The following is a 23606-nucleotide window of genomic DNA, read 5'->3' as shown; positions in this document are numbered from 1 at the left end:
CTTCTTTCCCATTCACACCAACTCTACTTTGCCAATCAACCTGGTGGAGGGCCATTGATCTCCGCTAATGAGAAGAAAATCCCATGCCAATAAACTTTGGGACTCAGGTTACATTCGTATATGTGTTTAATAATCTTTTCATTTCTATGAGGGAATAGTACCAAAGAGCCTTTAAACAGATTTCTGAAATATAGTTTTACCTTAAGTAACTTTACATGTAAGTCATCGCAGTTGTACTGATACTACAGCAAATGGAAATATCAGTACTCTGAACGTCAGATTAGTCTTAACTCCTCTTGACATGTTTTTTGTGACCACACTGTAATATTTAAGGTGTTTCCTTTTCAGTGAAATAGAACGGTGGAATTTTACAGCTAAATCCTACCCTAAGAGTAATCATGTATTCTGACCAACTACTTCATTTTACACATGAAGAAACAGGCTGTTGGAGGCAGGCCTAATGCCAGCACTCTCTTTGTTTAGGATTGATTTGAGGATGAAATGAAGCACTTGTTAAGTCATTGAAGTTAACAAAATGGAATTTCATTTTGCTGTGGCACAGCAGCAAGCATACACTGGCCCTTACCTTCAGTTTGGGCAAACACAGCTTTCCTCATCCCTTACTGAAGTATATTTGGAAATGCAGGTTATAATGTATGGTGACAGAAATATTCTCAGGCACCCACCAATACTGAAAGCCCAGACTACATGTGGCTGGTACGTTTATGCCTTTAAGGGATGAGGAAGCTGCCAGAGAAGCTGAGGTCATACATATCTAGAAACAAGCTGATCTTCTGTGAAAGCTTTATCTCTTTTTACATAAAATTAATATCTATGCTGCAAGAAGAAAGGAGAAGGAACCTGGTATTACCTCATTTTAGTAGTCAGACAAAAGAATCTATGGTAGAGAAGCAATTGTCAATTGGGTCCGAGGGCCATTTTGTCTCCTCTTAGGGAAAACTAATCCCTGTATCAGGGTAGCTAGGTGATACAGTGGATAGAGTGTCAGTCTGGAAATCAGAGACCCATCTTTGTGAATTCAAAGACACTTACTAGCTGTGTGAACTGGAGAAAATTACTTAACTCTATTATCTTCAGTTCCTCATTTGTGTGTGTGTGTGTGTGTGTGTGTGTGTGTGTGTTTGTCCTTTATTGCTGAAGAAGACCATGCCATCAGAGAAATAATGACATGACTTGCACTTGACTTTGTTTTGAGTGAGGGAGGGTTGTGCAGGTCACCAGCCTCACTTCTCCTCCAGAGCCATCTGAATCCAGTGACCAGATATTCATCAGGATGACTGGAGGTGACCCAGGATGAGGCAACTGGGGCTAAGTGACTTGCCCAAGGTCATAAAGCTAGTGAGTATCAAGTGTGTGAGGTGAGACTTGAACTCAGGTCCTCCTGACTCCTGCACTGGTGCACTATCCACTGCACCACTTAGCTGCCCCTCCTCATTTGTAGACTGAGCTGGAGAAGGAAATAGCCAACTATTCCAGTATCTTTGGCAAGAAAACTCTAAATGAGGTCACAAAGAGATGAACACAACTAAATAACAATAACAATAATCTCTATCTCAGGAGAAACAGAGTGGGAGAAGATATAAATTAAGGTGGGGGAAATGGCTGGCACACATTAGTCCCATCACATAGGCCTAGGGAAACTAAAAGCATTGTTCAGTATCACAAAACTGGTTAGAGGAAAAGTACAATTAAGAGTTAGGACTCTAAACTAAATATGCTTTCATTTAATACGTTATAATGATCATTACTTCCTGGTTTATCAGATTCTCTCTCTGTCTCTGTCTCTGTCTCTCTGTCTCTCTCTGTCTTTCTGTCTCTGTCTCTGTCTCTGTCTCTCTGTCTCTCTGTCTCTCTCTCAGATGTTTTAATTCATCCATGCGGAAAACTGTTTATGAAACTCCCTCCTTTAATGCACAGGAGCACTAGTTCTGCAATTTATAGTCACAAAGAGTAGAATGATGTTAAGGATGGATCTGATGTACTTGTTCCTTCAGATTTGATATTCAACAAAATGAGGCACTTAAAAGTCATAAGTAAAAGAAAATTGCCTATAAAAATGTTTTCAGGACAACCATGGTTATTGGGCATGATTTGAATAAAGTTCTAGCAAAGAATACCAGGAAAAACTTCTCTTATAAGTTAGAGGGGAAGTTGGGAAAAGTGTGACGAAAACATAGAAATATCGAGGGATCAGGAGTACCAACATCCTCAGAGAAGTCAAAAACAACGAGACATGAAAAAAAAGGTATAGACTTGGAAGTTAAGGAATTATTGCTAACTTTTGAGAGAACACTTTCATCGAGTGTCTAATGACTGATGTACAAATTGTGGCCGCTGATGACCACACTTTACATTGATATTGCTGACTGCATTTTGTAAGGCAGTTAATAGATAAGCCTAAATCATTTTTAAAAACCCACTATATTCTCCAAAATAATGGCTTAATTAAACAAAATGAGTTTCTTTTTAATGAGTGATCTCCCTTGCCTTTTTTGTAAGCATTATAAGGTACAGATCATTTTTACGCTCCATTGATGAGGCATTGAAGCATTTCTCAGAGTGAAATTAAATGTCCAAATAAACAATTTATAGAAAGAGGTCAGAGAGCTCAGGGATTTCTAATTTAATATTTCAAGTTAAGCTGTAGAGTGCAATTTTACAATGGAAAAATGCACTAATGACTGACCAGAGCAGATAAAAAATGTTTCCAGCATATTTATTTTAAAGGTTCTGTTTGTATTTTATATAGATAATAATGCAAATCTTTGTGGCAAATCTTGATAAATCTCACAATATGATGGCAAATTTTATCTTAAAATATAAGTTTCCACAGAAGTCTGCAAATTTCATCATTATCCTATTTTATCAGTTTACGTTATTATTTATTCCTCCCATGCATCCACATGACTGTCAGTATTTTAAGAATCATGGACAATGATGCTTCCTTTAGACATCCTAGGAGAAGTGGGAAGAATGAGTATCTCACTATGTCTCTCTATACCATGACAGGAATGTAAGTTGTTGTTCAGTCCCGTCTGACTGTTCATGACCCCTTGGACCATGCCATGCCAAGTCTCTTCTATCTTCCATTATCTCTTGAAGTCTGTCCAAGTTCATTATTTCCATGACATTATTTATTCATTTCATCCTCTACTTTTTCCCCTTTTATTTTGCCTTCAATCTTTCCCAACATCAGTCTTTTCCAATAAGTCCCATCTTCTCATTATGTCGCCAAAGTATTTAAGCTTCATCTTCAATATATGACATTTCAGTGAATAACCTGAATTAATTTCTTTAAATATTGACTGATGATGAGCTCCCTGCTTTCCAAGGAACTCTCAAAAGTTTTCTCCAGAACCACAATTTGAAAATGTTGATGCTATGTCAATCAGTTTTTTTTTTAGTTCAATGCTCACAGCTTCCATTGGTACTGGGAAAAAAACATAGCTTGTACTCTATGCACATTTGTGAGCAAGGTGATACCTTTGCTTTTTAGCATTCTCTCCAGATTTACCATAGCTTTCCTTCTAAGGAGCAAGTGTCTTTTAATTTCATGGCTGCAGTTGTCATCTGTATCTATCTTTGCATCCAAGAATTTAAAATCTGACACTACTTCCATTTCTTCTCCCTCTATTTGCCAGGAAGTGATGGCATCAGTTGCCAAGCATTTAGTTTTTTTTTGGATTTTAAGCTTCAAGCCAGCTTTTGTACTCTCTTCTTTCATTCTCATCAAGGGACTTTTTAATTCCTTTCTACTTTCTTCCATCAGAGTGGTATCAACTCTATATAAGAGATTGTTCATATTTTCCCCCAGCAAACTTAATTCTGGCTTTTGATTCCTCCTTTCTGACATTTCGTGTGATTGACTCTGCATATAAATTAAATAAATAAGGTGTCATTATACTCCCTTGTCATACTCCTTTTCCAATAGTAAGCCAGTCAGTTGTTCTATATCCAGTTCTAATTCTTCCTTCTTGGCCCATATACAGGTTCTTCAGAGAACAAGTAAGATGATTTGATACTCCTATCTCTTTTGCTACATTTTCTGGTGATCCATACAGTCAATGGCTTTAGGGTACTCAATAAAGCAGAAGTAAATGCTTTATTTATTTGCTTATTTTTCTGGAACTCCCTTGCTTTCTCCATTATCCAACAAATGCTGTCAGTTTGGTTTCTAGTTCCTTTTCATTGACCACGAGGACTATTTCATTTCTTCTAAGGGATTCTTACCCACAGTATATGTAGCAATCACTCGAATTAAATTAACCCTTTCCCATCTCTTTATGTACGCTGACACCCAAGATGCCAATATTTAATTTTTCCATCTCCTGTTTGACCACATTCAGTTTATGTTGGTTCATAGATATTACTGATCCTTGTAAGGAATATGTTATGATTATGGAAGGTTTAAACCTTCCAAAGGCTGGTATCTTTAGAGACAGAGATTACAAAGATATAATCTATGGCTTATAATCTAATCTCTAGCTTTGCATTAATCAGATTCAATCTTGGTATCTTTCAGCAAATACATCTTTGAATCATATCTCTTTCCAGATTTTTCCTTGTAACCCTCTTTTGTTCCAAGATTCTGTAGTAGAGAGGATGTAACCAGGACTAGATAGGACAAATTAATAATGTTAAAAGATGAGAACTTTCTTTTGACCTGAGTATATTGAATGTAAATGGGTGGATTTGTGATAATGTTTCTATTTAAATTGCAATTGCTAATGATACTTCACTGGAATAAAGGGGACAACCATGCAAACATTTCTTATCAGTCCAATTCAATTCAATAAGCACTTATTCAATGCCTTCTGTATGTAGTCACTGTGATAGATTCTAGGGAGGTAAGACAAAAATGAATTTTACTTGGGGAGTAAAACATTCTTGTGGCAATATTAAGAATTGTGTATAACCTCAAAGTATGCTGCCATATCAATTGTGTCAATGTCAGATTTGTTTTTGTACTTTCTCTAATCTATAGAAGCACAATTAATAAATTATCAGTTAAATTAATCAGTTCACAAGCTTCAGAGAGCAATAAATAAATCGGCCACAATAGCAGTGTATTCAAGCCACCAATCACTTTTTTTAAAATCAAAGCAGATGCCATTCCCAGTGGTTGCAGTTATCTCAACTGTTGACCAGAGAGTGATCACATTCAGGGTTTTAGATTTCTCCCCCTTCCATCTTCCCCAAAACACTAAGATTCATGGAATGATGTCGGCTGGATTCAAAATTCAGCATAGGGAATAAAAGAAATGGAATATTTCTCTGAATTATTAAAATTATGGAAATCTTGCTTTGGCTTAGACATACCCCGCATTTGGAAAAGCTGTGGTTCTTGAATTTTGAATCTCATTGATAAGAATTAAATGAGTTTTAGGAAAGCATGTGAATTTGTATAATACAGTAAAATGAATAACAATAAAATCTTTCATAGCAAAACTGTAAAGAAATTGTTTCATCTGGTCATCTTTACAACTGATTCTTCTAAACACCATCACCACTCCTATGGCTTGAAAAAGACAAGCAAAAAAGAGTTTCTTGATGAGAATTCACTCAGAGTAGTTCTGCAAATAACTCCATAAAAGGAAGCTGTCAGAGTTTAGCATTGGCTTCCTGGACGAAAGCTAGGAGAGTCTGAGGTTTTATAGTGCTTACCAACACACTATTCTCTATCTTTGCCTCTAGTCATTGTTTAGTCTTTCATTCCCAATGTCTTGGTCCCATCTCTATCTTGGGTTTCTACCATAGTCACCATATTGCTTATTTGCCAATGGAAAACACTGTAACTATAAGCAACAAGAGGTTATGAGCCTCCTATCCAAAGAGAGTTTTCAGTCTTGGAAGATTCTCTCTTCTTGATCTCATAGAAGGAAAGGAAAGGAAGGACAGATGGGAAGTTATAGTATAGGGATTAAACTCAAAGGGTCAGTGCAATGTTGTACTGAAAAAGCTCATCCTCTCTCCTGACCTCTCAGGGCAGCTAAGTGGCACTGGTGGATGAATGAGATGAAAAATCAGATGCAATGAAACAACTGAACAACAAATGTAGACTTAGGAGTCATTTGTATGAAGAGGATATTTGAATGCATGTAAACTGAGGAGTTCACCAAAGCCTGCTTTGTAGAGGCAAAAGGATTAAAGTAGGGATACTATTTAGGGGAATCTTCTTGTAGGCCAGGTTTGGAGTTATAAGGCTTGACTTAGGTAACGTTCACCAAAAAAGATGCCATAGAGAAAGAAGAGGGCTAAGAGTCTACTTATACTGTACACCTCACTTTGAGACAGAGTCTGAATGGCTATAGTAGTAACCCAAGAAAGGAGGTTATAATGTTCATGAATTTTAATACGAGAGCTGATGTTAGTCTTTTCAGCTATGTCCAGCTTTTCATGACCTGCATGGAATTTTCTTGACAAAGATACTGGAGTGGTTAGCCATTTCCTTCTCTAGCTTATTTTTACAGTTGAGAAAACTGAGATAAACGGGGTTAAATGACTTGCCTAAAGTCACACAGTTAGTAAGTGTGTGAGGCCAGATTTGAACACAGGTCATCCTGACTTCAAGCCTGGCACTCTATCCACTGCATCACCTAGCTGTGATAATTTCTTTATTTTTTAATTTCATTTTCAAAATTAATTTGTTTTCAGTTTTCAACAATCACTTCCATAACTCTTAATTTTTCTCCCTCCCCAAGAGGGCATGCAATCTTATGTGAGTCTTTTGGTAAATCAGGCAGTATATATTTTACCTTATTTTGGAGGGCAGAAGGCAAAGGCAATTGGGGTTGCTAGCCAAGGTCACATGGCTAGTAAGTGCCAAGTGTCTGAGGTCACATTTGAACTCAGGGACCGCTGACTCCAGGGCTGATGGTCTAGTCACTATGCCACCTAGCCACCTCAAGTTGTGCCAGTTCTCAAGAAGCAGTCAGGAAACAATGGCCTCAGGACCATATCTGTGTCAACTTTTATTTTTTGTACAGCTCCAGGTTGTTTTATTGTTTTACATTTTAAAATATAATGCAATTTTGCTTAAAAATTTAAAAAAATACTTAGCTCAGAGGTATGGAAAAACAGGTGGTATTACAAGATTTGTGACATAGGGTATTTGACTTGCTGACTACAGTTTGGCCATTCCTGTTATACAGGATCATGCTAGGCAATCTGAGGTTTAGTTTTCTGACATTAAGAAGAAAATATCAGGAGGTTTTTTTTCCTTTTGATTGCTACATTTGGGCCAAAGGCAAGAATCCCCCTTTCTAGCAGCTTTATTATTTACGCTCTATGATTTGATTTAAAACAGAAAACACCAATTGTCAAAGGAGCAAACAAAAATAATAATTTCAAAAAACATTTCATAACCTCAAGAACAGTTAGAAGTTCTTGTAATAGTTCCTATATGACCTTGACAACTTTCTGCAAGCTAAGATTAAAATATTTACAGAATATGCTGTGGTTGACAAGGACAGTTGAATTCAATCTAATTTAATATAATTTACAATCCAAGTATTTGGAGAACTCAGCATTTGATAAACCCAGTATTATTTTCCATTAAGCAACTCTACTATTTACTAAAAATAATAATAATAGCAATTACATCTCCTAATGTCCTTTAGAGTAGTGACCAGAAAAGCTAAATTATATTTCCACTATGCTCTGTGATGATCATAGAACATCTGGAACAATATATTCCATTCTGGAATTCAGATTTTAGCAAAGGCAATGACACAGTGGAGGATGTCCAAGGGAGAGAAACCAAAATGTTCAGGAAGTTAAACAAGGATGGGCGTTATGCTAGGAAATGGGAAAATTTAAATAGGAAAAGATAAGATGGGGGGGGCGACTTGGTTTAGGAGTCTTTATATTTTGAAGGGCTATCACATGTAACAAGGACACATAGAAGGTATAATAGAAGGTATAATTAGCAATATTGATTATGCTTTGTGATGAGAGATGGAGAGAGAGAGAGAGAGAGAGAGAGAGAGAGAGAGAGAGAGAGAGAGAGAGAGAGAGAGAGAGAGAACAATTTTATATATCAATCAATAAGAAATTTCTAAGACCTGGAGCTATTGACAAATGGATTGAGCAGTCTTGCCGGAGAATGAGTAGGAGGAGTTAAAGGAGAGGGTGAGTGACAACTTGATGCAAACAATGGGACCTCTTCTCTCCTCCCTCTATACTAAGTCACTAAGTAATCTCATTAACTCTCATGGATTTTATTACCATTTTTCAAACGATGATTCTCAAATATACCTATCTTGCCAAAATCTGCTGACCTCAAATTTCACTTCTTTAACTGCCTTTCAGACATTTCCAGTTGGATGTGTAATAGAAATCTTAAACTCAAAATGTCCAAAATGGTACTTATTGTCTTCCCCCCCCCATCCCATTCTAATCCTCACTACTTTCCCTATTATTATCAAGAGCAACACCATTCTCCTAGTCCCTCAGGCTGGCAACCTAGGAGTCATACTGAATTCTTCACTATCTCTTATCTTCTTTCTCCATATCCATGGTGTTGTCAAAGCCTGCTGATTTCATTTTTGCAACCTCTCTCAAATATAGCCCTTATTCTTCTCTGATACTACCATGACTATATTGCATGCCCTCATTACTTTAAGCTTAGATTGTTTTAGCAGCCTATTTGTGGATCTACCTATCTCTGGTTTCTCCCCACTCCAATGTGTTCTCTGTTCAGACACTAAAGTGACTTTACTAAAATGTAGGTTACTTGCCCCCCTTTCCTCATTCAGTAAACTCCTGTGGTTTTCTAATATCTTTAGGAGCAAATACAAAATGCTCTGTTTCGTTTATTCAAAGCTCTTCATAACCTAGCCCCCTTGGACCTTTCTAGTCCTCTTGTACCTAACTCTGTCATCTACTCTTTAATGAAGTGACACTGACCTCCTGGTTTTTCTATAAACACTCTATCTCTCTATCTCTCAGCTCTTGGCCCTCAAAAAGCTCACTCTATACCTCCAGTCCCTCTGTCCTCTCCCTGGCATTCACATACGATGATTTGTTCTGGTATTCCCCAATTGATGGGTATCCCTTCAATTTCAAGTTCTTGGCCACCACAAAAAGAGCTGCTATAAATGTTTTTTTACATGTGGGTCCTTTTCCCATTTTTATGATCTCTTTTTGATACAGCCCTAGAAGTAGTATTGCTGGGTCAAAGAGTATTCACATTTTTATAGCCCTTTATGCATAGTTCCAAATTGTTCTCCAGAATGATTGGATCAGCTCACAGTTCCACCAACAATGCATTAGTGTTCCAATTTTCCCACATCTTCTCCAGCATTTATCATTTTTCTGATTTGTCATGTTAGCTAATCTGAGAAGTGTGACATGGTTCCTTAGAGTTGCTTTGATTTGCATCTCTTTAATCAAAAGTGATTTAGAACATTTTTTCATATGAGTATAGACAGCTTTAATTTCTTCCTCTGCAAACTGCCTGTTCATATCCTTTGACCATTTATCAAATGGGGAATGGCTTCTATTCTTGTACATTTAACTCAGTTTCTCTATATATTTTAGAAATGAAGCCTTTGTCACAGATACTACTTGTAAAAGTTCTTTTCTCACTTTTTTACTTTCCTCCTAATCTTGGTTGCATTGGCTTTGTTTGTGCAAAAATCTTTTAAATTTAACATAGTCAAAGTTATCCATTTTGCGTTTCATGATGTTCTCTATCTCTTGTTTGGTCACGCCCTGAAAATATTCTTAAAGTGTTTACCATAGTGTTTGGCACATAGTAGATGCTTGGTAAATGCTTGTTCTTTTCCTTTCTTCCCTTTGCTCATGTTGTTTCCCATAACTAGAATTCCCTTTCACCTCTAGCCCTTTAATTTTTATAAAACCCACCCACCTAAAATGTAACCTTCTCCATAAAGATTTTCTTGATCCCTTATAGCTAGCAACAACTTTTCTATCCTGGGATTTAATGACAATTTTTTTTGGGGGGGGTAGGAGGGTGCAGGTACATGTGTGTTACCTCTGCTGTATTTCCTATAGTTCTTCTTATTGTTATATGTGTTTTAGTTATCTTTGTGTAACAGTATTCAATGCATTGGAAATTGACCAGACTTATAAGTAAGCCACCTCTCACTCTTCTATTCATCTCCTCCTTTTGTTTTTTTTAAATGTTCAGGTAAAGTTTAAGAGAGAGAATGAATTGGAAATGTCTACCATTCTTAAGAGGAATGATCTGTACTGCCTACTCCATTAAGTAGCTCAAGCTAAATATATGCTAAGCAGAGCTTATTATGATTTTTTATCCAAAAACAAAACAAAAAAACTATCTTTCATCCTGCTTTCAATATTTCTCTCGATGGTACCATGCTTTTCCCCATCAGTCAGTCTGCTATATCAGAGTCATCTTTGATCCTTCCTTTTTCTTCTCCTCTTATGTACAATCAGTTGCAAAGTCTTGCCAATTCTACTTTCATAGTATTCTTTCAGCTGTCCCTTTATATCCAATCATAGCCATAATATAATCAACCAATTGATAATTTTTTATTAAGTACCTACTATATGCCAGAGTGCTGGAGTGGGAGATAAAAAGACAAAAAATTACAAACTATACCTTCACAGGAGGGAGAGAAGAGAGGGAATAAGTACCTATTAAGTGCCTACTATGTGCTGGATATTATGCTAAACACTTTATCAGAGGAGAAAACATTTCATACATACATACAAATTTACATAAATATTAGATCATTTATTTTAAAAATTAGAGTCAGGGTGGAGCAGTGGCATCTGAAGGAAATTTCAAAGGCCTCATTTAATAGTTGGACCAAATCCACCCTATCCACTCCATTAATCAATAAACATTTATTAAGGCAACTTTTTTGTGGTGTCCAAGAACTGGAAACTGAGAGGATACCCATCAATTTTGAAATGGCTGGACAAGTTGTGGTATACGAATGTAGTGGAATACTTTTGCTCTAGAAGAAATGACAAACAGGAAGAATTCAGAAGAACTTAGAAATTATTGCCATTTATGTACTTGATTTTCTTTCCAAATTTCTAACACCATTGTCCCCTAAATTGGCATCACATCTCCCACATTGCATATTTTATTACCTTGTATATCTGAAATATCCTTCCTTTTCACACCTCTACTTCTTAAAATTCTTAGCTTCCTTTAAGGGTCCAAATATGTATTATCATCTATAGTTGCCTTGCCTGACCTTTCTCATCGGTTCTCCTTTCTCCTTCCTTAAATTATATTTCAATCACTATCTGTGTAGTTGTAGTAGTACTTAGATAGATATAGTTAGAGAAAGCACCTAGAGGATAGGGACTGTTTCTCATCTTTTATTTTGTATTCCCAGAACAGTGCTTTAAAAATTTTAGAAATTGTTAAATGTTTATTGTTAACCTCATGTCAGATTCCAAATAAGAGAAATAAAGGACATAGAGGAAATAGAATATTATTGGCTAACATAAGTGAGAGGTCATTTCAGAGATCTTTTTAATTGATGGGGGAATTGGGGAGAATGATATTACTAGAGACCTGTAAACATTTTTTTCAATCTCCATTTAAAATATTTTTTCTGTGTTTAGATATGCTTTCAAAAGAAATGAGTCTTTAGAAAAAGCAATAAAAGCGTATAAATTGGAAGAGGAGAACGTTAGCTTTCAGTAGGGGAAATCAACTGAGTTTTGTGATAATCACGTTGTAAGCATTAAAGGGGTATCTGAAAATAACCTGATGCTGTTGTATAGGGAAAGTTTTTCTCAAACGTAAAGATAGTTTAAGAATTAGAAGCCATATGTAAACCACAATTTAGAAGAAAAAAGGGCATTACTTTGTGCGATTATACACAAATATACACTTATATCTATAGCTCTCTCTATACATACATATATGGAGACATAATAAATGTCTAGTATATTTCTATATCTATCAGCAATCATTTATCTTTCTATTTTACTTACCTACCTGTTTGTCTAACTCATCATCATCCTCATTGTCCATCTATCACTTGTCCCTTCTTCCGCATCTCTCTATCTCTCTGGCCCTCATTGGTTGAAAGTGAGAATTGTCATATTTCACATACCCTTCCAGTTCCTTAGTCCCCTTAAGAGGCTGGAAGATAGATCTCTTGTCTCTCACGTTGTCTTAAGCTCTGCCAATTATGATCTCTTGATTTTAAGCATTCAAACACTTGCAATCTGCTTAATTACTTAACGTTTACAGAGAACTATTTACTTCAAAAGTGTAAGAAGATCAGTCATACAAACATTTTCCCTCAAGAGGCCAGGGTTATCATTCCCACTTTGTCACCATGGTCTTTGGGTAGTGGAGGAGGATTAGGTTTGCAGCTTAGTTTAGTTTCTAATGTAGCACTGGTTTCACAAATTTAAAGTCCAAAGTTTCCTCTGGGCTTACATTACTGGACCTACCTTCTCAGAGCTTCCTTGCTGGGCTAATTGTAATATCTGTTCTAGGATCCTGGACTCCAGGGTCACCATGGCTCAAGTTCTTGGTCCCAGACTCCACTCTCTGCACTTACAACTGAAAAAGATAACAAAACAAAATCACAACTTCAAGCCTGTTTTGGGAACCACAGGGACTATGCAGACATAGAAGTGTCAAATGGCCTGCAGTGCTATGCAGCCTGAAAAGCGCCTGAGCATGACTTTAACCAGATAAAAATGCAAGTATGAAATGCTTAACAAAGTAAATAATAATTTTAAAAATACAACACAGGTAAAGTTAATTGCAGGTTTTCTAAGTCAACATTTTCCCTCTCCCCTACTTCCATTTCCATTCAAATTTGATGCCGTTGCACACATTCACACATATTAAATATGCACACAAATGTACATACATACAAACAACTACATATGTATGAATGTGAACACAGACACACATATGTAACCATATAACATTTGCTATACAGGTTTCTATCTTCCTGAAGGAAAATTTAACAAGTAATGTTAGTTCTCCTGATAAATGTGTGAATCAGGTAAATGCAAATCTGTAAAAAAAATAAAATAAAATAAAATAAGCCATAGCCTGAAGTCAGTTTTGACCAGGAAAAATGGAATGGGATGGCAGAGCCACAAAGTGTGAACAGGTTAAAAAATTTAGTATTGGTTAAATCTGTTCAGCCAAGGTAGAAAATCAGTCCTCTTATGGAGTGATGAAGAAGAATTCAAAGGTATCATCCTCAAAATCTAAATGTTCCTTCAAAAGGATGGATTAGCTATAAATTCTAAGCTACGTAAAAGACAATTTTAGCCTCCAAGATACTGGATTAGAAATTTTGGATAAAGATAATGTAAAAATGTACAGCTTTCATATATATCTCTTTCAAATGTTTATTTGAGTAAGGACTTCAGTATTAAGATTATCCTTTCAGAAAAGGGAAACTCATGAACAAAAAGTCAGCTTCAACATGGGATGGTAGAAAGTGTTTAGACAGAGATGCGTAGTTACATTGCTCAAATAGGACTCACTGTGATCTTTCAAATTCTTAATTTGTCCCTTTGAGGGGTATTATGGAATGAAAAGAATGGGCTGAAATAGCCTTCTTCCATTCCTTCTTGGACAATAATAACCTTTATTAAGCACAAATTACCTGAGACTGCTGGGAATCTAGGTTGTGTAGGTTCTTTGTTTGAAATAATTAAAAGGAATTGAGAGACCAAGATAAGGTGGTTATTATAGAAAATGAGAAAAGGAAATTAAGACTTTGTAAAAGAGCTGCTAAAATTGAAATCAAAATAACAACTTCATGCAGAGTTTATTGCTTGACCTGATATATTCCAGCTCATTTAATGTATATAAGTTCTGATGGAGACTGCCAGAGTTGTCACATTTATTATGTTTTTTTTTTTTTTTATTGAATGTCACCTTTTATAGTCCTTTGCAGAATAGAAAACTGGCTATAACAACATATACTTCTTATAATCATGATCTTGCAATAAAAACAGCATGTCAAGAAAATCAGTTGATGTGGCTTCCTCCCACCCCCCCCCCCCCCCGTATATAGAATGTTTAATGACAACTTGTTAGTTTCTTGTGGCAAGACATTATTTAGAAGCTGTAAAGGGGAAAAAATGAATCTTTCTTTAGCTCATTTTCATAGCAAGCATCAAGAAATACATATTTGATGATAGTGACATATTCCACGTTTGGTGGCTGGGAACAGGGGATGTTGATGAAAGCTTTGAAAAGGGCTGATTTTGAAGTTCATTGGAGGCATATGTTTTGAGAGTGCAGATGTCTGGGTCATGAAGTGAAACCTGTATTTTTGAGGGAAATAAGGATAAAATCATCAAAATAAACATATGATTAAGAGACAGATTTCAGTATTATACATGATATATCCTGTTGTATGATTCCTTCATTTGTACAATAGCTTTGACCAGTTTTGCAATACTAAAATTATCAGTACAAATAACTAAATTACATGGGGGGCATAGAATAGTCATAACAACTTGATATTTACCTTGGAGGGTTTTTTTTTTCATTTCTGTCTATGGAAAATGTGTATTTGAATTTGAACTGAAAAACAAAAATCTGAGTGACAATTTCTTAGATTTTGGGTTATTTTTTATTGATGACTCTAAAAAGACAGAACATACATCTTCCTCTGAACATTATAATTTCTGTCTCAATGCCACCAACAGGAAACTGAAGAGACTGAGAGAAATATGCATTGCTCTAATTGGTTTTATAAACTGAGAATACTCATCTTGGATTCTAAGTTCATCACTGATAACAAACATTCAAATATTTTGATTCTTCAAATTTATAGTAAAAATTTAGAAATTAAGAATCACTCACTATAAGAGGATAGCTGTTTTATACATATTGATCCTTTAATTTGGTAACTTAGTTGGAATTTTATGTATTTACATGAAGATGGAAACAAAAACAAAAAAAAATCTTAGAATTGGAAGACTCCTTAAAGGTCATCTAGTTCTGCCCAGGAATCTACCTCACAAGGTTATTGTGAGGAACACATGACCTAATATTTTTTAGGTGCAGTTGATGGTGCAATGGGCAGGTAAGTACCACAGTGGATAGAGTGCCAGGTCTAAAGTCAGGAAGACTCATCTTCCTAAGCTCACATCTGCCCTCAGACACTTACTGACTCTGGGAATGGGGTAAGTCACTTAATCCCATTTGCCATACTTTTCTCATCTTTAAAATGAGCTGGAAAAGAAAATGGCAAACCACATTAGCATCCTTGCCAAGAAAACCCCAAATGGGTTCATGAAAAGTCAGACATGACTGAAAAAGACCAAACAACAACAAAACAGTTCAAAGGATGAAGTACTAATCCTAGAGTTAGAAAGACCTGAGTTAAACTCTCACCTCAGACTGTTATTTGCTCTGTAATGCTGGATAGATCATTTTATCTTTATCCATCTGTCTCACTTTCTTTAGCTGTAAATTGATGATAATCTTAGTACCCCTCTCACAGGGTTTTTGCGAAGATCAGATGAAATTGTATTTTAAAGTGCTTGACATAGTACCCATCACAGAGTAACTACTTAGTAAGTCCTTACTTTTTTCATCATTTTCCTCTCATGTCAGTAAAGAAATAAGCATTTATTCAATACCTACCATATGCCAAGAACTGTGATAAACAGTGAATACAAAGAAAGGCAAAAGGCAGTCAGTCCTTTTCCTTGAGGAATTCACAATCTAATGGGCACACCACCTGTTCTGTAATACTCCTAGAATGATAACTAACACCCCTTTAGCCTGATTAGGCCCATCAGGTCTTCAAATGCTTGAATAAAGGTATCGTGTTCTCATCTAAATCTTCTAAGGTTTACCATTCTTAGTATACCCTACCAATCTTCATATGGCATGATTGGCATGATCCTCCAGATCATTTCCATGCTATTTCCCTGTTTCTCACTACCAAATTGAATGAGATTATTTTAGATTGTGAAATAGTTCATGCTCTTGTCTAAAGTATGCTTCTGCCAGACCTAGAGGCCTGTATTGGGCTACCCGAGTCTTTCTTACCTGTCCCAGGTCTTCGGTTGGCCAAACCGGATAAACGTATGAGAGAAAGGACGTTCCAGAGTCAAACAGGGGTTGAGCTTTATTTCAGGGTCCAGGTTACAAGTGCAGGGGAGTCTTCCTTAGGAGGAAGAGGGGGAGATCTCCTAAGGAGGCTAAGCTTAAGGGATTGGAAGTAGAAGTACAAGCGGGGAGAGAGGGGGAGGGGAGAGAGGAAAGAAAAGAAGCGGAGCCCTACTATCCTCTTTGGCTCCACACGTGCTAAGAGAGCTTTCCGGCTTCCTCAATCCTACTTAACTTTCAGCCACACAGTTTGCATCTCAATACCGTGCTGTTAGGTAACTAGGTGTGCTCCAATCCGGGATGACCTCGAGGGCAGGGAGACTCCACCCATCATGTATCTCCAGGGGAGAGGCGGAAATACCTGAGCTAGCCGAGCTAGCTCAGTCTGACCTTCTCGAACCCCCACTGTTCATGGAGGGCCTCGTAAGACTCTAAGATTTAGAAGTCCCACTTTTACCCGCCCGACCGTCCACACGGAATTGAGCTTCCAATCCCAACATGCTTCTCTAGACACAATTATAATGGAACTAACCTTGTAACTGCTCTTGGAATTCAGAATAGCTATATTCCATTTGAATTAGGAGAGACAATGTGGAATAGTACAAAATATACTATGTGTCTCATGTGCATCTCTTCTATCACCTCATTTCATTTTACAAACCTTTGAGTAGGTCTTTCCTGCCTCAAATGTCTTTCTACTCCAATCCATTTTCTACTTAGCCACCAAACTAAAAGTTTCCTAAAACAGAGTCATAAACATGTCCCTGACCAACCCCAAGTAAATTCCATTGGGTTCATTTTACCTCCAGCATCAAATATAAATTACCTTCCTTAGCACAACATGGTCCCTTCTTATGTTTTCTGGCTTCTTAAACACAGCTGTCCTTCATAAATGCTATAATCTAACCACATTGACCTGTTTTTGTTTCTCTCAAGACTCCTTTTAAAGTCTTTTTTTCATGTTCCAAGATGTTCTTTCTTCTCATCTTGGAAGCCATCTTGTCTAAGAGAAGAAGTACTTCTATAACGCACCCAACTAGTGGACACAACTGTCTTTTGCATAAAGAAATTGAATGAGGCAGAAACCGCAACCTCCTGAGTCAATATATTCTAAGTTCTAATTGCTAGAACTTATTTTTTTCTTTCATTAAGGCTAAATATTTCATCTATTACTTCTAGATAGGATCCTGAGGCCAAGCAGGACAAGAACAAGTCCAGCACTTCCTACTTGTTTGAAGATAATTGTTAAGTTCTTGACCTTCACCCCAGGTATGCTCTTCTAGAAATAAAACGTTTCCTCTTGCCCTACCAGTACTCACTGGTATGATTTGAGTGCATTCTACTATCTTGATCATCCTCTATGGAACATTCTCCAGGCGATTAATTAAAACATGTTTAATTTAATTTCGGCACTCAAAAAAATATCTCAACTGTGGTCAGGCAAAATACAGTGATGCTATCAACTCTGAGATGATACTGAAAAATGTGCACTATATAAGGAGTTGAGAGACCTGGATTTTATTTCCATTTCTGTCACTTACCAGTCCAAGAACTTTAAGGAAATAATTTCCATAATCCTCTATTTCCTTATCTGTCAATTGTGCATAATTGTACCTCCCATACCTACCTCAAAACTTTACATGAAAAACAAACTAAATAAAAAAAGAAAACAATGCTATGTTAACTAAAAAACTTTATAAAATATGAAGTTATCATAAACTTTGGCTTCTTCATAAGTTAAAAAAGCAAAATCGTACATCCTTATTTCATATTTCCTCTACTCCCACTCCTGTCATAGTTTGCTTTCTCTCCTAATTTCTGCTGTCCCAGAAAATAACTTTTTGCCTGGGGTGATCGATCTCTTTTTCTTTTTTTTCACTTTCTTTTCAAAAGTCTCTGTTCCTGATGCCTTATTTTGCATATGTTCTGTCACACAAATAGCTTTATAACAACTCAGTTATTCTCGTCTTTTATTTGGTTTCATCTTCATTGCCCATTTTTATCCTTTAAGCTTATCAACAAATTCTTTTCTTACTCTTGTATATTCTGATATATCTTCTGGAAGAATTTTCATCTTCACTTGTTCTCCTCTTTCTTTCATTGCCTTGATACTTTCTGTGTAGTGTCTTTCATTTGTTCTTGGAATCCTATTATTTATGTCTTTGTGGCTTGCTATAGGAGGGAATTGAATTAGATCCTAATATTTCCCTGAAGTCCCTAAGCCTGATTTTTGGTCAAGTGATAAAGTTGATACCTCTAATACCAAATGTACCATCATCACTAATTTTAACTAATAGAAGAGGTGTCATTGTTAAGATAGAAATAATGGGAACTTTTTGGGAAAGTGTTAGCTCTTTTCTAGAGATTAAGAAAGAAAAGGAAAGAAAGGCAAGTATAGACTATATACTCTAGATTATAGGAGCGGATATTTTTAAAAGGTTCATAGGAAGGCTAGATGGAATCCCACATATTGAAATAATTAAAGACGGGATGGCACAATTGTTTGCATAGAGATAAAGATGACTGGCACTAGAAAGAAGGCAGAATGACTGAAATTTTAATTTGTTTTCAATTTCTTTGTTAAAGAGAATGGTTTTGCATGGAAGGGAGAGAACAAAGCCTTTACACATAGTTGGCAACACTGATAAATATTCAGATTGAAATATTTTACCCATTGGTCATTAATGAATTAAAATCATCTGGCCCACTTGAATAATGAAAGAATTATCGAATCTGATTGTTGAGACAATACCAGTGATACTACAATAATCATAAAGAATGAGAGATGTACTAGAGGTTTGGAAAGATGCAAGTGCCTTGATTTGGGGACAGAAATAGAATAGAGGCAATATACTATAACAAAGTAAGTTTGACTTGGATTGCTGGACAATTTCTAGATCATTTAAGTTATGATTAATGAACCCTTAGAAAAGAAAGCAATCATTTTGAAAAACTAGACTAGAATTATCTGATTTGTTTTATTGACAGAACTATTCACCTGATTGATCAGGAAAATATTATAGATATAGTTTACTTATATTTTAGCAAAGGAAAAAAATGATCATATCTCATACAACTCTGATAAGAAAGTAATAATAAAAGTTAATAAAGAGGACAGGGAGAGATATAGATTGTATGACAATACTGTTAAAAGTGTTCAGAATTTTTCAAAGAGTTATAAAGTAATGATTCAATGCTAACAGTGGATGTAGTCTCCAGGAGAAGTCCCTGTGGATCTCCTCTTTGCCCTTTTCAGTTTAACATTTTTATCAGTGATTTAGATAAAGTGATAGATGGCATGTTTATCAAAGTTTCAGATGACAAAGAGCTGAGAGGCATGACTAAGACCCTAGATGACCGAATCAGGAAACCTACAAGAGCTTGACAGGTTAGGGCATTGTGCTGAATTTAACAAGATGACATTCAGTGAGGATAAATGTGAAGCCCTACATTGACTTCAAAAAAACACAAGATAGGGAATGCAGGGTTAGGTAGTAGTTTTCTGTTTTTGCTTTTTTTTTTCTGAAAAAAAAAATCCTGGTGAGTTTGTAGACTCCAAACTTATTATGAGTCAGCAGTGATAAGGTAGCCTGAGAAAGCAAATGCATCTTTTGATATCATTAAGAGAGGCATAGTTCACATGAATACAAAGGTGATAATTTCTATGTTCTATACTCTGTTCAGAAAAAAACTTCAGTTTTGTGTTCATATCTAGGTATGATGGCTTAATAAAGACAATGACAATTGAGAAAGCATTTATAGAAAGGCAACAAGGATGGCAAAGGACTTTGTTTGTATGTTTTAGAATTATTTGAAGTAATTGACAATCTTTAGTCTGGATAAAATAATAATTGTTTTTGTCCAGGCATGTCCAATTCTTCATGGCCCTATGTGGGGTTTTCTTGGCAAAGATACTCTAATGGTACCTACTGAAGCCAAGATGGCAGAGTAAACATTAAATCACTATCATTCTCCCATAAATATGTGAACAACCATAAAATACCACCCCAGAGCAAATCCTGGAATAGCAGAGCCAGTAGAAATATGGGGTGGAGCAGTCTTTAACTTGGGAAATTTAGAGGATTGGAAAGAAAGGTCTGTCTCATTTGGGTAAAAGGACAAGAAACATCTCAGCAAGCAAGCAGCAAGCCCCTGCCTCAGAGAGGCAGTGGGAGATCTTGAACACCAATGTAGTGGAAAAAGCAAACAACAATGCCAGGTTCACCAACATGTCTTAGCATGTTGGGAGAACTGACAGATTTCAGCTTGGAGAACCACCATATGCTTCAGCTCAGCCCAGGTAGGCAGGTGTCCTCCACTGGGCAGACTTCCCTGGGCTTCAGAACAGCATGGTCCAGCTGCCACACCTCCATGTATCTTAGTGTAGCCTCAGGGAAATGCAGAAAAATCCCACTTTCCTCAGCACACATCAGACACCACCATAAGGATCCCAGTTCAGCACCAGGTAAGCTCGCAGACCCTTACAGCCTCCAGCTGCCAGAACCTGAGGACCCAGAACTCAAAGCAAATGACCTAACACTTGGCTCTCATCGCAAGAAACTTGGGACAATACCCCCTGGGCTCCAGTAGAAGTGAAGAAATATGCAAAAAACATGAACAAGAAGCAAAAATAAGCATTAACCATAGACAGTTACTATGGTGACAGGGAAGATCAGAGCACAAACTCAGAAGATGGCAACATTGTCAATATACCTACAACTGAAACCCCAAACAGGAATACAAATTGATCTCAAACCCAAAAATCTTTCTTGGAAGAGCTCAAGAATGATATTAAAAGTCAAAGAGAAGAAATAATGGGAAAAGAAATGAGAGGCATGCAGGACGAAGTCAAGAGATTGGAAAAGGAAGGAAAAAAATTGCCTGAAGGAAACAATTCCTTAAAAAGTAGAGTTGGCCAAGTAGAAAATAAGGTAAGAAAGCTAATTGAAGAAAATAATTCTTTAACAATTAGAATTAGGAAAGTGGAACCTAATGACTCGATAAGACATCAAAAATCAGTCAAAAAAAATTTTTAAAAATGAAAAAATGGAGAAAATGCAAATGCTTCATTGGAAAAACAACTGACCTAGAAAATAAATACAGGGGAGATAATTTAAGAATTGTTGGTCTACTGGAAAGTTATGATCCAAAAAAGAGCCTGGACATCATCTTCAAGAAATTATCAAGGAAAATGGCCCTAATATCCTACATAAGTTCCTCAAATGGGATGAATACTTCCCCCTTGGGGTACTGGAATGATCCAGGGGGTGATAGTAGCTTCAGGTACAATTGGGTAAGGGTGTAGACTAAAAATAAGGGGATGGTGGAAGCATAAATAAAGGAGAGAAGATACAAAAATTTTGAAAAAAACATTCATATACCTTTATTACAGCATTTAGAAGGGTTATACATAAACAGAGGATATGAGTATAAGTTGACTTGGAGAGAATTGTATGGGAAAAAGAGGAAAGGGGGTGATAGAATAGGATAAATTACATCACATGAAGACATCTCAAAACCTATTACAATAGAGGGAAAGAAGTGAGTGAGGAGCATTGGCTGAACCTTGCTCTGCTCAGATTTAGCTCAAAGAGGGAATAACATAAACATTCATTTGATTTTAGAAATCTCTCTTACTCAGTAGGGAAGTGGGAGGAGAAAGGGGAAAGAAAAAGAAGGTGTATAAAAGAGAGGGCAGAAGTAAGAGGGAGATAGGGGAAAGAAAAGGAAGGGAGAGTGATAGAAGTGAGGACAGACTGAGAGAGGTGGTGATCAGAAGCAAAACACTAGTGAGGAGGGAAAGATTGAAGAGGGAGAGAAAAGTATAAACATGGGAAAATAGGATGAGAGAAAGACCCAGTTAATAATCATAACTCTAAATGTAAATAGGATGAACTCTCTCATAAAACAGAAGTAGATAACAGAGTGGAATAAAAACCATAATCCTACCATATGTCATTAATAATAAATACATTCGAAGCAGAGAGATACACACAAAATCAAAGTAAAAGGCAGGAGCAGAATACACCTAAAGTGAAAAAAAGCAGGTGTAGGAAACCTAATCTCAGACAAAGCAAAAGCAAAAATAGATCTAATTAAAAGAGATAAAAAAGGAGACTACATCTTGCAAAAAGGCACTATAGACAATAAAGTACTATTAATACTTAATATATATTCATCAAGTGACATAGCATACAAATTCCTAGAGAAGATACTGAATGAGTTACAGGAAAAACTATTCAGCAAAACTATACTTGTGGGGGACTTCAAATGGCCCCTCTCAGAACTAGATAAATCTACCCACGAAAGAAACAAGAAATAAGTAGGTTAATAGACTTTTAGAAAAATTAGATATGGTAGGCCTCTGGAGTAAACTGAATGGGGATAGAAAAGAATATACGTTTTTCTCAGTAGTACATGGCATATACACAAAAATTAACCATATACTAGATCATAAAACCCTCATAATCCAATGCAGAAATATTCAATGCATACTTTTCAGATAATGATGCAATAAAAATTACTCTACGTAATAAAGGGCCAGGAAAAATAAGACTAAAAATTAGAGTCAAACAACAAATCTTAGAAACAATAAATAATTTCATTCAAGAAAATGTCAACAATGGTACAACATACCAAAATTTATGGGTTGCAGCCAAAGTAGATCTTAGTAGGAATTATATATCTCTAAGTGTTTACATAAATAAAATAGAGAAAGACATCAATAAATTGGGCATGCAACCAAAAAAGCTAGAAAAGAAATAGATTAAGTATCTCCAATTAAATACCAAATTAGAAATTCTGAAAATCAAAGGAGAGATTGATAAAATTGAAAGTAAAAAAACTATTGAACTAGTAAATATAACTAAAAGCTGATTTTACAGGGAAAATAATAAAATAGATAAACCTTTGGTTGGTTTTATTGGAAAAAAAAAAACAAATGGCCAATATCAAAAATGAAACGGATGAATTCACTATCAAGGAAGAGGAAATTAAAACAATAATTAGCAGTTGTTTTGCCCAACTATATGCCAAGAAATCTGACAATATAAGTGAAATGAATGAATATTTACAAAAATTACAAATTGCCCAGATTAACAGAAGAGGAAATAAAATACTTAAATAAACCCAATTCAGAAAAAGAAATTGAACAAACTATCAGTGAAATCGCTAAGAAAAAATCTCCAGGGTCAGATGGATTTGCAAGTGAATTCTAGCAAATATTCAAAGAACAATTCAGTCAAATACTATATGAAATATTTGTTAAAATAGGCAAAAAGGAGTCCTATATAAATCCTTTGTATGATTCAGATACGGTACTTATATCTAAATGAGTAAAAGGCAAAATAGAGAAAGAAAGTTATGGACCAATTTCCCTAATGAAAAGAGATGCAACAAATTTAAATAAAATAATAGCAAAGAGATTACAGTACCTCACAGAAATGAGGATAATACAATAGGACCAGGTGGAATTTATACCAGGAATGTATGGCTGGTTCAATATTAGGAAAACAATCAGCCT

At 36.0% G+C, this 23606-nt stretch overlaps 1 long non-coding RNA gene across 3 annotated transcripts in view; it reads right to left on the bottom strand.

Annotated features, from left to right (window-relative positions):
• LOC140529584 (uncharacterized) overlaps positions 1 to 23606 on the bottom strand; it is a 244176-nt gene that overhangs the window by 178766 nt on the left and 41804 nt on the right. For 2 of the 3 annotated variants that reach the window (XR_011975600.1, XR_011975599.1), the window contains exon 2: positions 12436 to 12547. This is a non-coding gene — a long non-coding RNA (uncharacterized lncRNA). Of the gene's footprint in view, positions 1 to 10723; positions 10971 to 12435; positions 12548 to 23606 lie in introns of those variants that run through there. The other variant, XR_011975601.1, reaches the window with a different exon arrangement.

Source organism: Notamacropus eugenii, chromosome 2 (genome assembly GCF_028372415.1).
Source record: "Notamacropus eugenii isolate mMacEug1 chromosome 2, mMacEug1.pri_v2, whole genome shotgun sequence".
Lineage (NCBI taxonomy): Eukaryota > Metazoa > Chordata > Mammalia > Diprotodontia > Macropodidae > Notamacropus > Notamacropus eugenii.
Note: the sequence above shows the minus strand (reverse complement) of the source record. Positions and strands in the feature narration are given on the sequence as shown.